The sequence below is a fragment of the Gekko japonicus genome, unplaced genomic scaffold, assembly GCF_001447785.1.
Source record: "Gekko japonicus isolate JY-2015 unplaced genomic scaffold, Gekko_japonicus_V1.1 scaffold2760, whole genome shotgun sequence".
Lineage (NCBI taxonomy): Eukaryota > Metazoa > Chordata > Lepidosauria > Squamata > Gekkonidae > Gekko > Gekko japonicus.
In genome coordinates this window covers 70,244-84,914 of record NW_015175449.1, presented here as the reverse complement: position 1 = coordinate 84,914, position 14,671 = coordinate 70,244, and positions in this window count along the sequence as shown.

Genomic DNA, 14,671 nt, shown 5'->3' with positions numbered 1-14,671 from the left:
ACTGTTCATAGGTTCTAGCATTATCGCTGCCTAAATGACAAGACTACCCACCCAGTTCCCTATTCTACAAAATTCTGACCAAAATGCATGACATGTGAGAGTTGCTGCACTGCAGAAAAACTCCTGCAGAGCAAATAGTTTCAGAGGACAGCCAAACTGGATGCCAGAAGAGAAGCAAAAATCTTCTATGTACTCTTGCTGGCTTCTATTTCCAGTATTTAAAAAATGAAGTGCAATTTAAAAGTACAGTCTATTTCCAAAACATATCTTCCAATGGGTACATATGTTTTTGTGCCAATCACATAGAAGTAGGTGCCCAGATAATGGATTATAAAAATGTAACTGGAATGTTTCCAGAAGAGAACAGCATCTTACTTGATAATATTTGCTGTTCTTCATTCATCTTTGCTATCCTGTTTATTGCAATGACTATGTTATTCATCTTAAAATTAGATGGCAAACAAATTCAAAATGAAATCAAGTGTGGATTTGGCCTCGACCTTAAATCTTCCAACCATACAAGGATTCCAATCTACATTAACCCCAATGGATGGCTCAGGTGTTTGTTAAATCAAGTATTTCATCTATAATAGATTAATGACACTCCACTGCTAATATAGAGTGAAGGCAATTTAGTAAGATGGAAAGCCATCTTTATTCCAAGAACTGAGAATATAGTCCCAAATGCTCTTATCACACTGCTTTAGCAATTGTGCTAAGATAGCAAAGGGATGGAAATGCAAACACACAGTAATGATTTCCAGTGATAAAATGATAATACATTTGGTTCTGAGATAAGTTCACAAAGGGGGCATTTCTGATTTAAATTTTGCCTGATATTGTTCATAAACACATTGACATCATCCCACCAAGTTACCTCTGAAAGACTTAAGTTCTCTATCATGTCTTCAACTGTAAGGTGCTCCTATTCAAATGATTTAATTGAGGGAAATTCACTTTTTCTTATTATTTATTTATTTATTTATTGGATTTATATCCTGTCCTCCCCGCAACCGAGATCAGGGCGGCTCACAATTAGCCAGATAAAACAGTTAAAAACAAGATAAAACAGTTATACAATTAACTTAGATACAGTTGATACCAAAAAGTGCTCGTAGTGATATTCATTCTTAATTCAGTTAGAGATGGTGTGCAAACAGAAGTAATACTAGGGCCCTGTTTTAACAATATTTCGGCCTCCCGCAATGCTGTATCTCAGTCTCCTGAAGAGCCAACCTACCACCATGCAGTTGGTGACGTCAGTGGTGAGCAGTGTTGGTGATGGGCGGTGGGTGGCTCCTAATTGAAGGCCTGGTGGAAGAGCTCCATCTTGCAGGCCCTGCAGAACTGTACGAGGTCCTGCAGGGCCCTGATCTCTTCTGGGAGCTCATTCCACCAGGAAGGAGCCACCATCGAAAAAGCAGCGAGCCTAGCATCTCTAGGGCCTGGGATAGTTAGACGGTTTTTTGACACCGACCAAAGTGCTCTCTGGGGTCTGTATGGGGAAAGGCGGTCCCTCAGGTATGTTGGACCCTGGCCATATAGGGCTTTAAAGGTAAGTACCAGCACCCTGAAGCGAATTCGGTATGCTATTGGCAGCCAGTGCAGTGCTTGCAGCACTGGCCCGATGTGCTCCCATCCAGGGAGGCCCATCAAAAGCCTAGCCACGGCATTCTGCACTAGCTGCAGCCTCCGAATTTGCGACAAGGGCAGCCCTATGTAGAGAGCATTACAGTAGTCTAGTCTTGAGGTGACTGTGGCATGGATCACTGTAGCCAGGTCGTCGCGGTCGAGGAAGGGAACCAACTGCTGGATCAGCCAGAGATGGTAAAAGGCTGACTTAGCAGTGGCTGCCACCTGGGCCTCCATGGTTAAGGAGGGATCCAGGAGCACTCCCAGATTCCTAAACTCTGGCGCTGGCACCAATGGTGCCCCATCAAAGGTCGGGAGTGGGATCCCCAACCCCAAACCGCTCCGACTCAGGCACAGGACCTCCGTCTTCATCGGGTTTAGTTCCAGCCTGCTCAGTCTGAGGCAACCAGCCATGGCGTGCAATGCCCAGTCCAGATCTTCTGGACTAGAACCCGACTGGTCACCCACCATCAGATAGAGCTGGGTGTCATCAGCGTACTGGTGACACCCCAGCCCATACCTCTGGGCAATCTGGGCGAGGGGGCGGATATAGTTGTTAAATAACATCGGGGAAAGCACTGCACCCTGAGGCACACCACACTCCAGTGGGTGTCTCCTGGACTGCTGTTGCCCTAGAAACACCCTCTGTCCCTGATCTTGGAGAAAAGAAGCGAGCCACTGCAAGGCAAGCCCCTGTATTCCCACATCGGCGAAGGGTCAGCAACTGATGGTCGACTGTGTCAAACGCAGCCAACAAGTCGAGCAACAACAGTACTGCTGACCCGCCCCAATCCAGATGTCTCCGGAGGTCATCAGTAAGAGCCACCAGTGCAGTCTCTGTCCTATGTCCCGGGTGGAAGCCAGACTGGAAGGGGTCTAAGACAGAAACATCATCCAGAAAGCCCTATAACTGTATCACCACCGCCCTCTCGATTAATTTGCCCAAATAGGGCAAATTGGAAACCGGACGATAGTTGGCCAATTCAGCTGGATCCAAAGTTGTTTTTTTCAGGAGAGGGCGGAACATCACTTCCTTGAGTGCCCCTGTGAACTGCCCCTCGGAGAGTGACTTGTTGACAATCTCCCTTACGGCACTTTGAAACCCCTCATGGCCCGCTTTAATAAGCCAGGATCAAGGCTGCATATGGTTGGGCATACAGTCAAGAGAAATCGGTCAACTTCCTCCAGGCTGAGTGGGCTGAAGCAATCCAAACCCGAAGTCGAGGACATGCGAGGGACCTCAAGTTCACTCACTGTTTCAACTGTGGTGGGGAGGTCACGGCGGAGCGCCAAGACTTTGTCTGCGAAATAGCTTGCAAATGCCTCACAGTCAATATCCAATTCCCTAGCATTTGGCCTGCCCTGTGGCAGAGCTGTTAGACTGAATCGTTCTAAACAATTGGGCTGGGCGTGAGCTCGCAGATGCATTCGTAACTGCATAGAACTCTCTCTTTGCAGCTTTGACTGCCATCTCATAGGATCTCATAAACATCCTATAAGATGTTCTTGTAGCTTCGTCTTGAGCATGGCACCACCATCTCTCTAGCCATCTCAGCTCTCGCTTCATAAGCTGCAACTCCTGGGTAAACTAGGGAGCAAGCCTAGAGCGAGGGCACAGAGAGCACCGGGGAGCAGTCTCGTCGATAGCTGCAGAGAGCCAGCTGTGCCAGTCCTCTACAAGCTCATCTAATGATCCACCAGGGGGCATCGGATCCTGCAGGACCATCTGAAGCCGCACTGGGTCCATCTGGCTCTGCAGGCAAGCAAAAATCTGCTCGCCGCCTAAATAGGGTCGGGGTGGAACATTCAGATGGACCCTCAGGGCATGGTGGTTCAACCATGGTACTGACAAAGCACTAATCTGGTCCACTGTCACCCCAGCCGCAAAGATCAAATCAAGCAGGTGCCCTGCCCGGTGTGTGGGGGTCGTTACAAATTTGGAGAGTCCCAGCACCGCCATGGACGACACTAGATCCACTGCCTGACTGGAAGCTGCATCATCGGCATGGACGTTGAAATCCCCCAGGACCAATAGCCTAGGGTATTCCAGCGCCCAGTCTGATAAGGCTTCCATCAGGGACAGCAGGCTATTGGCCGGTGCGTTAGGCAGCTGGTACACCAGCCAAATTGCCAAACTCTCCTCGGCTTTCTACACCAGACCGACACAGTCAATGCCCATGATCTCCAGCAGCGAGAGCACCCTGAGGGAGTAAGCCTCCCGAATGAACATAGCCACTCCTCCCCCCGCCCCCTAGTTCATGATTGGTGTAGGACAGAGAACCCAGGAGGGGCAAGCTGGGAGAGAGCTACCATCTCCCCGTCCCTCGCTCAGGTCTCGCTCAGACACGCCAGGTCTACTTTCTGTCCCAACAGGAAGTCCTGAAGGACTGTGGTCTTATTATTTATAGACCTAGCATTGCACAACACCAATGTCAGAGGGGGCTCTCTCCTAGCCCCACTGCTGACAACCTTCGGGATGGGTCACAGGCTGGAAGGGCACTGAGCCGTTCTGTTTCTCTGCATCCTTCCCTTAGTTCTCTGCCTGTACCCACCGCTATACTTTCCCCTCCCCAGGAGCACCGGAATCTGTTGCCCAGGCATCGGTGCACCAACCAGTCTCCATGTTAGCCTCAGACCGTTAGAGGGATGGGTAAGATATTCCCTTATATGTGTGTTGGTAGCAATCTGCTACTCCTGGTGCTGAATGTTAATCTACTTTTTCTTATACTGTCTAAAAGTCAATTTTTGAATAAATGAAATTATTATTAAAAAAATGAAAATTCACATGTATAAAATACTTCAGAATATGTTTATAGAAGGATAAACTTTATAAAACAAGCTGTAAAAGTCTCACAGTGACTTTTGATCCAGTTGCAGAATACTGCTGGTTTCTGCACATAATTTTATGATTTAGTAATTTTACTGCCTTTTGCATTCAGTTTGCTAATAGAATTATGCTGTGTGTGTAGAGAAGAGCTAGTATAGCCATATAGAATGAGAGACAGCGCTGGAATCTCACACTCTATCACGAACAGATGCGAAGGCTTGGGCGGTACAACTAGAGAATTCTGGGGAGAACTGGTTTTTCTTCTCCGTAAGAAAACTGGAATTTTTGAAGCGGACTGGAAAAACTCCTATGAAATATTTAGCAATGTTAATAATTTTGGTGTTACTGAAGTGCTTTTAAGACATATTTCTAAAAAAATTGGGGGGAAGTGGTAAAATTTCCATAGCTTCAGAATTTCTGGACATTTTTCATCTCTAATCTTCAGCAAGCCATTTGTCCTCAGCCTTATATCCCTGATATTATTAATTAAACCTGAGGACCATACTACCAGCCTTTTTTACAAGTTGATGCAAATAATAGCTGACACAGTGTATGTTAAGAGCTTTGAACTGATAAAATAAAAATGACGTATAAATAAGCCACCCTTGTGAGTGAGGGTGGCTTGGGCATGCTGCAGCAGTACACAGAGAGGGGCTTAGGCAGGACAGAAGGAGGAGGAGGAGGAGGAGGAGGAGGAGAGGAGGAAGAGAAGGAGGAGAGGAGGAGGAGAGGAGGAGGAGATTGGATTTATACCCTGCCCTTCACTACCCAAAGGTGTCTCAGAGCGGCTTACAAACTCCTTTCCCTTCCCCTCCCCACAAGAAGAAGAAGAAGAGATTGGATTTATACCCCGCCCTTCACTTGGAGTCTCAGAGCAGCTTACAAACTCCTTTCCCTTCCCCTCCCCACAATAGACACCCTGTGAGGTGGGTGGGGCTGAGAGAGCTCTGACACAAACTGCTCTTTCAGGAACAGCTGTGCCAGAGCTTGTGACTGACCCAAGGTCACATCAGCAGGTGCAAGTGGAGGAGTGGGGAATCAAACCCGGTTCTCCCAGATTAGAGTCCGCACACTTAACCACTACACCAAACTGGCTCCCCTGGCCACCCTCACAACAGACACCCTGTGAGGTAGGTGGGGCTGAGAGAGCTCTGACAGAAACTACTCTTTTTTCAAGAACAGCTGTGCCAGAACTATGGCTTGCCCAAGGTCATCCTGCAGGTGCAAGTGGAGGAGTGGGGAATCAAACCTGGTTCTCCCAGATTAGAGTCCGCGCACTTAACCACTGCACCAAACTGGCTCCCCACAGACTCAGGGAGTGGACAACGAATGAGGTGGGTGTTCCAGGTCATTAGGTCAAGTTCATAAGGAAGTGGTGCTACGCAGTTGGGTAGAACTACACTAAGGTAGGGGGACAGCAAGACAAACCATGGCAGCTGGGACTAGCAATAACTACCCTGCAGATGGAGTGCAGGAACTCTGGGTGACCTTGCTGTGGATTGTATTGGGACAGTCTGGCACTAAAGCATAGAATTCAGCCTACTTAGTGTGAGTCATCCTTGGGTATACTATTGAACCATGCCCAGCTTATTGCAGGGGTCGACCCTCGAAGCGTCACACCCTGGCACCCTTCCACAAGGGCCCCATCACATATTGCTCACAGTTTCTGTAACACTGATATTAGCTAACCCATCTAGAGATTTTCTTTTGTTACTGTTCGTAAAGTATCTAATCATTGACTTTCTGTCAGACAACTTACATACACACCGCTTTAAACATGGCTTTACAAAGGAGTCCATGTCGGAAGGAGAGGTTTAAGCTTTCCCCCTTACCATTTCCCTGATATAATACCATATTTGCCCCAAAAGAAAAATGCCACAAGGTTGTTCTGGTCAGGAAATCCATGTGAGAGAGGCTCAAATCTCTCCCCTCCCCGGTGCCTTTGTCTTTTTTAGGTTCTTGCACATCACCGATTTGAAACGAAAAATTCTGAGAGCTCCAACACAAACTTCCAGAACCTTTAGGGATTAACCCTAAAGTGTTGTTTTTTCAGTTTAGCTTTTCAGAAACATAAATATACTTTCTTAAATGGATATAATGTTCTTAATGTTTTTAGATTTTCTTTCATGTTTGCAACCTTCCAAATACCTCAGTTTACAAACTCTGTTTATCATTTATTTTAAAGAGTCAATGAATCAAAAAGAAATAGCTGCTCTTCTTTGCCTACAAGGCACCAGGCAAAAATATAGCAATGCTCTTTAAAGATTTTTTTTCCTCAGTGAATAAACACGTTCATATTTTCAAGTTCCTCTAAGCAATGAAATAAGGATATAACTATTATGGGTTGGGGACAGTGTGTGGTGCATTTCAAAGCTTCCCTTTCAAAAAGTGCTTTCAATGATTTCATCATTAGAAAAGAAAGATTAATTGGCAAATCTAGATGCTTGTCTTTCTGGTAAATAACTGCCTCAGTAGTGGGAAGGAAGGAAGGAAGGAAGGAATAGGACGACAAGCAAATAATTTCACTTAAGGAAACCAATCATGGTGAAGTAAGGATGAAAGAAGCAAAGCAAGCACATCAGAGAATGGATCTGTGCATGGAAGGATGGTTCCTTTTGAAACAAAGAAAAGAAGAGGCTCCTTTTGCTCAGAGGAGAATAACATTAGTACCAACAAAGAAGGCAAACAACAATATGGTACAACATAGGTCCAAGTAATGCATAAGTTTTTCTTTTCTTTAACCAACGCTGCTTACAACACTTTTATGGTATCAAAATAGAACTTTTATAGGTGCAATCCTAAACAGAGATATACCCTTCCAAATAGGATACTCATGTCTCACTGATGACCAAGGAACAAAACTTTCCTGAATGAACCTATAATTAAACAGCTGCATCATCCATGAAAAGTAAATGCTATGTTTATAAGGGCTTCTGGTTCACATTGCTATAGAAGAAATTAGGTGTTGGTGGGTTTGCTACAAGCAAACAAACTAAGAACAGTCTTCTTTACCCTGTACCCCCCCTGCTCAATTCTAGTCTGTGTAATATGCTATCATAAGACAGCAAGAGCCACGTCCAGCAATGTCTGTTGCTTGCAGATACTGAATTTATTACACCACTACCTTTTTTGCAATAGAGTTTCCACACTGCAGATCTGCCAAGCTGGCAGCTAACCATCTTTCTGAACTCTCCACAGTTCATCCAAAGAGAAGTATCATAATTGCAATGTTAAAATACCTAACAAAGTAAACTAGAACAAAATGGAAATGCTATTAGTCAAGACTTTCTCCAAACACACCAATTAATTTTTATTTTATTCATAGGCTTTCCTTCCTGTCTATGCATATATAAGTTGTGCTGTGTATTAGGGGGGAAACACACAGAAAAGGTAACAACTGAGCTGATTAATTACGTCAACAGCCCTACAAAAACTGACCTGTTAAAACGGAAAATACAGCAGATATTTAATTAGTAGACATGCTCTACAGGTTTAAAATGAAATAGAAGCTAAAATACGACAAAATCACCATGCAAGTGTCTAAAGGAATTGATGTGTATTTAGTAAGTGCATCCTAAACAAACATCTATTGAGGTATTTTTAAGAAAGAATGTCACCAGAAGACAAAAGTGTTTGAGTATGTAAGCCAACCAGGCCCATAGTTACTGCATGGCTCCTCAGAGCCCAGCCCCATCACGCATCAGCAAGGCCCCACAAAGCCTTGCTGCAAGAAATAATTTTAAAATTAATTTAAATTATTTTTTAATTTATTCATAAAGTCATGCTGCACCTTGTGCTTTGCCCCGCCCGCTTCCTGGTTTGCTTCCTGATTTCCCCGGGATAGCCCTCTACCTACCCAAGTTTGGTAAGGATTGACTGGGGGGGAGAGTAGCAGCCCTCCATAACAGGTGCCCCCAGGAAAGTGCTCTCTGTGGAAACCACAGCTGCAGGTTGAGGAGTGTATAGAACAGCCCCCCTGCAAGCTGGAGGAATCAAACTCACAGCAAACCTCCCTGGGCTGCCCCCTACCTGCCCTCCACAGTTAGTAAAGATTGGCTGTGGGGGGGGGTTTCCTCCTCTGCAAACAGTTTTAGCAAATGCTCTGCCTCCAAGTCCATCCCCAAGAACACATTGGGCAAAGAAGGCTCTGCCTCTGAGACCCCTGGTGACACCCCAGTACAGTTGGGCATGGGTGGGCAAGCAAAACATGTTTGTGCCACAGGAATGGGGGGCAGTGGGACAGAGGGGTGGACTTCTTCCTCCCACGATGAGCATCCCTGTCCCCCACTCTCACCCTCATGGCACAGAAGGGTGTTGACAATTGGGCAGGAGGGTGGGTTGTCAAGCGAGGAACCCACAGGCTGAGCCCCTTTGTCCAGCTGTAGCAGAGGGATAAGTGGTAGGTTAGAGGCTAGAGCCCTGAGCCCACCAGACACTGCCCGAGCTGGGGACAGGTGTGCAAAACTCCCACTGAAGGGAACTGTGTGGGTCCTCAGGCCAGGAACCCACTGGCTGAGCCTCTCTGCCTGGCTGTAGCAGAGGGACAGATGCCTCAGAGTACTGTTCACAGTACTGAGGAATGACTTCCAGTTCCTTCCTTCTCTGCCTCTGACAATTAACTCCCTCTCTAATGGCCTGCTTCCAAATAAAAACAGCTGTGTGTGAGCTGGGTGTATATACCCATTCTACTCCCAAAGAGTTGCCTATCAAGCTTTGGAGGGCCACTATTGGTATTTCCAGGACTGCAGAAGTTCATCCCCCCATTGCTTTGACAATTAATCCATCGGCACCAGCATGTCTGGCTCACAAACCGGCATCGTGAACCTCTGTAAAAAACATGGCGGTTCATGGATTGTTTGTTGGAGACACAATCTCACAAACTGAGGCTCACAAAGCACAAACCGGGTGATGTTCATGATGGAATCAGGTCCGTGACAAGGTTTGTGCCCATCCCTACTTTCTTGGTGGTCTCCCATCCAAACACTAACCAGGGCTGACCCTGCTTTATTTCCGAGATATGACAAGATTGGGCTAGCAAGGGCCATCTCGGTTAGGGCCATTCATCAACAAAGATATTGTAATCCTGGGGTACTTTTTACTTATCAGGCACATTATTATAATCAATATATGATTGCAGGTAACATTGCAATTTTAATCTTCATTAGTTATTGCAAACACAGAGCTGGCAGACTAGAAGTGCTAGCTACTCTGGATTAATTAATGCAGAGTACAACAGTGTGACCTTGTATGTGGCATCAGGGAGACTGGCAGAGAAATGAAGATATATGTAGTGAACTCAACACCCATATTCTCTCTCCCTTCACTAGGTGACAGCTTTGTTCCTAGCTCTAATTGCTCACATGCACTTCTCTACCTCTCTCTCAGACATCTGTAACAAATTCAGCTCAGCAAGTCCTTCTTACTCAGCTCCAGTATTGAAGCTGACAGATATTTGATATACTCTCTACCACATTTAATGATCCAACTGAAGTGGCTCAGGTCTATCTTTCCCCAGTGCAGAAGGAAAAATTGCATGTTTTGTTTTTAGAAATAAAAGAAGCTCTTCATGACAGTCCACTCTTTTGCCCTTCAGATCTATCTGTTCCACGGCAAGCAAAACCAAAATGACTCTCTAGTTGTAACTATAGCATGTGTTACCAAGGACCTCCTTCCTATACATGGACTGTCTGCCCCCACTCCATCTTGGCTACATTTGCCTTGGCAGCCATTTTAGGAGCTAGCAAGGCACATGGCTCTCCCTAGTCAGGCTATACTCATGAATGGCCAAAACTTTGGGTGAGAGATTGTTTCATTGATGGAACATCTGATGTCTTCCTGTAGCTCTAGGGTCTCAAAAGGTCTGGCACCCATGTCAGTCTATCAGTATAATTTTGTCAAGTCCTCCTGAATGCAAAATCTAACTGCTATCAAGACACCAGATGCACTTGATTAATTTTACTGACCTTGCAAAATGTCTCCTACCAACCTGCCCCAGGTGTGGGTGAAGCCTCTACCCTCCTGTGCTCTTTTTGTTCACCTAGAATGCTCACATGCCTGGATGTAATCACCTTTTGTTGCCCTCATGGGAAGGATGTTAGCCAAATTGCCTTATTTCTTAATAAAAGGGGGAAATTCTGAATATTTTATTTATTTATTTATTTGATTTATACCCTGCCCTCCCTGCCAAAGCAGGCTCAGGGTGGCTTACAAGGCCATTTGGCATCCTAAAAACATAAAAAAATAAAACAGTTAATATCATAAAAACAATTCCAAAGGTGCCCTATATGTATGATGACAAAGCTGTCCTGGTCGGCCACAATGGAGCCTCTTTTATTAAAGGGCAATAGACATTAACTATGGGACCAATAACCTATGTATACGGGAGTCCGACTTTTCAGATCCCAGAAATAGACATTGAGGCTAGATGTACTGAAGCAGTGATTCCCTTACTAGGGAGTCTCACACATACAATATAAAATCAAGCATACACAAAATCAATGCAGATCTAGGAATTCAGATAGAAAGAAACAGAGACGGTTGCATTAGCAGAAGATATCATTGGTTGGGTGTTACATTACCTGTCTGACAAAGTGAATCAACTCTGCAGCGAAAAAGGGATAAACTTTGGGAAGGGGTCGTGAATGGAAAACATATATTGTAGAGCTGATATTTTGTTTACTACACCATTTTCCACAAAACTATTGTTACTACTCAGAGAGCTGCAGACTTTGTTTGTACTTGGCCCTTTCCTGGAGTCACCATTCTATCATTTTTATCAGAGCCCCTTTTCTCCCTGCAGTCAACTATTACATTTTGCTGCATAATTCCCTAACCCCATACAGCCTACTGGAATGACATTACGAATTTATGCAATTCACTCACCATTTCTATACACCTGTGACTATCAGCTGGCATGTTCCTGGACACAGTCTTCTACCCACTCAGACTCTTATGTCTTCTACCACTAGCGAAGCAATGCGGGGGACTCATCAGACCATCCTGTTTAGTTAATTCCTCCATGTATCACTTAGCCAATATATGAACTCTTTCTGCTGAATGCCAAGAACATTTCAAGACTGATTCCCACAACCATATGACAAACACCATCGTTTAAAAGCCTAGGAGACATGTAATTGGGTCAGTGTAATTGATTACACTGACCTACAAAAGTAGACAGCTTTAACCATTAATAATACACAGGCGCCAAGTGAAGTATGGTAAATAATAAATTAAAGCAGCAATATGCTGTGCATTTTCCATTAACTACAAACTGTATATTTAACACCTTTAAACAGCCATGCATGGTTCCTTAAGTTACAATGTCCACCATTTTGTAGACTGAGTAATGAATAGTGATAATTGGAAAATAAAATAGCAGACCAGTTAAAATACCATTGTAATTAAAAAATCCTTCTATGTGCTAAACATCCCACTGAATTATAATTTTTTAATCTCTCAAATTATCAGTTTTTCTGTTCTTCTTACTGACTTTCCTTTACCTTTTCATAACATTACCAACCCATTCTTCTTTCTTGGTTATACTCTTTGGGCATTGGAATACACATGCATTCTTAGTTTTATTCTTATCTACCCAAGCAGTCTTTTGCCATTAATCTTTCTTCCCAGCCATTTACCCATGAATGGTACTTCATCTTGTTTCTAGCTTACAATGGGTGCTCCTCTTTTCTTTGCCTCCTCCTTCTTTGTCCTCTTATAAATTTAAGCATTCATTTTCAGTTCTATGTTGCTGACTTTCAGCTCCACCTCTTCTTCTGACCCCTGCTTTCTCTTTCTAAAATCTTGGTTTAACTTTTTGCTATTTCTGACTCAGTGTTTTCATATGACTTTAAACTTAACTTACTTAAAATGGAGTTGTTCATCTGTTCTCTTTCTTCTGCCTCTGTACAGGTTTCCTTCATCTTGGCAATACTTCTACTTTGCCTCTCCCCATTAGGGAACCAATGAGTCCTCTATTTTTTAATTTCATTCGTTCTTGGAAACATTCCCTTAAATATTGCTAAGATGTGTTTTTTGTCATCTACTGTAGAGCTTGTTATGTCGGACCCCTGCTTCTTCTTCACTGTGAGGCAGATTTTCCCTCCAAAATGCTGTTCCCCACTCTGACTGAGCAGCCTCTTAGTAGCATATTTTAATAACAGAATTATAACTTTCTGCATATCCCACCCTGTGATTGAGAAGATATTTGCCTTTTGCCCAGGCCACAGATTTATTGTAGTTAAGCAGGAGCCCCCTTATAAATCCCTTTGGAAATTGCACTTGACATGAAGTAAAGTTCAAACAAGAATGTTGATTGTATTGAACAAGCACAGTTGGGTTAGGAATAGGCAGGGGATGAGAAGTAAATTTTGTTGCTTATACAAATTATAATATTTTGAGCAGGCAACAGAGTATAATTGAAGCTTATTTTCTTAGAAACTCAGTTCTTAACTGTGAGAGGTTTGTTTGTCTTGGAGATTTCTTTCAGCAACAATGTGTCTTAGGCCTCGGCCACACGGGCAGGAAAATGCAGGGGGGAGCATGGCTGTTTGCCCCAGAGCAAAATAACACGCAACTGCGCAATCAGGCGTTGGGTTGAGGTCCCATCGAGCTCCCGTGGTTAGGGGGGAGGTGCGGATCACACGACGCAGCAAAGAAGCGGAGCGGCGCAGCAAACGGGGTTGTGTTTTTTTTAAAAAAACTGAAATGTGCGTATGCTCCGTTGGGTGGTTGTGCACATCCCATGGAGACTTGGGGGGGGACCTTGTTGTGAGGGGACATGGGCGGGCGCCGGATGCCACCAGAAACGCGATCAGACGCCCGCCCTTGCCCCGAGGTTTTCGGAAACTAGTACCTCGGAGGTACTAGTTTTTTACCCCGCATCTTCGGCGGGAAGCCTCGGGTGAGTCACGGGAGCTCTACGCTTCCCAGATGTGGCGCTGTGATCGCACCCGGAAAATCCACCTATCTTCCGTCTCTCTAACGTGGCTAATGCTCCGTGTGACCGGGGCCTTAATAAAGTTTCATATAACTTAGTTTCCTGGAAGTTAGTACTTTCTTCCTTTATTTAAATACTTACTTTATGGGATTACAACTTTTTCTTTGGACTCTTGAGGAGTCTAAGACGTTTTCCCTTTTCACACAAACCAGGAGTCACTTCTGAGTTGAACCCACTGAATAACTGGGTAAGAAATATCCTCCTCTTTCTAGGAGCAATAATCCTTTTGTTTGACTAGACTGGCAGTTTCTGTCACGGCAGGGCCAGGGAGCGTGAGGCAAACAAGCAAAGTCCAAATTCAGTCCAAGGTTTAGCCGAGCAAATCAAGCAGCACAGTTCAAACAAGTCCAAATCAGTTTCCAAAGCCAGCGGCAGACATACCAGAAGTCAAGGTCCATCAATCACAACGAAGCCAGATAAGCGCAGAGACGAAAGCAGGGTCAACAATGCCGAGTGTCAAGGAGCCGAAGGTCAAAAGCCGAGGATCAAACCGACAAGGGTTTCACGGAGTCTGGAGCAGGAATACACGGAGCATTTGGTCCTGTCAAGCGAAGTTGCCAGCACAAATTCCTTCCAGCAGCAGGCTTGGTGATATAGTGTGCCGGCTATCTGGCAGGGAGCAAGGTCAAGCTTCTGCTAAAACTCAGGGCTGAACGAACGTCGTGCATGCATGCGTGCAGCCCGGCGTCTTTCGTTCAGCTCTTGTCTTCGTTGACTCCTGAGCCTGGTCACAGCTGGCGGGGAGTCGGGTGGCGAATTACTTGGATTAAGCAGAGCCTGATCCTGCGCAGGTGTCTCTTGGGAGGCTCTATCCTCCTCAAGACTTAGAGAGTCTTCTGCTGCAGGAGCCAGTTCCTGACTGTAAGTCTCTGCTTCTGGATGTTCCTCAGGGGCTTGTGGTGCCAACTCCACGTGTTCCTGGCTGTCAGGTGCTTCATCAGGGGTAGGCATGACAGTTTAACCTACAGTCCAGTCTCTTCTGTCAAGCCTAAACCCCAGTTCTGGAGACTGAGAATAATGGAATTTAGCTAGGGCTATCATTTAAGACTTTAAACTCTGATTTCTGAACTTTTCCTCAAATGTGATGGTACACAGTAAAGGCAATGTGTTGTGTCCACTTCTCAAGTGAGCTTGTCTGTTTCCCTCCGACCAACACACACACTCTTTCCAACTGGTTATTGCCAAGCCAAAGTCCAAACGATGACTGACTCCCTCTG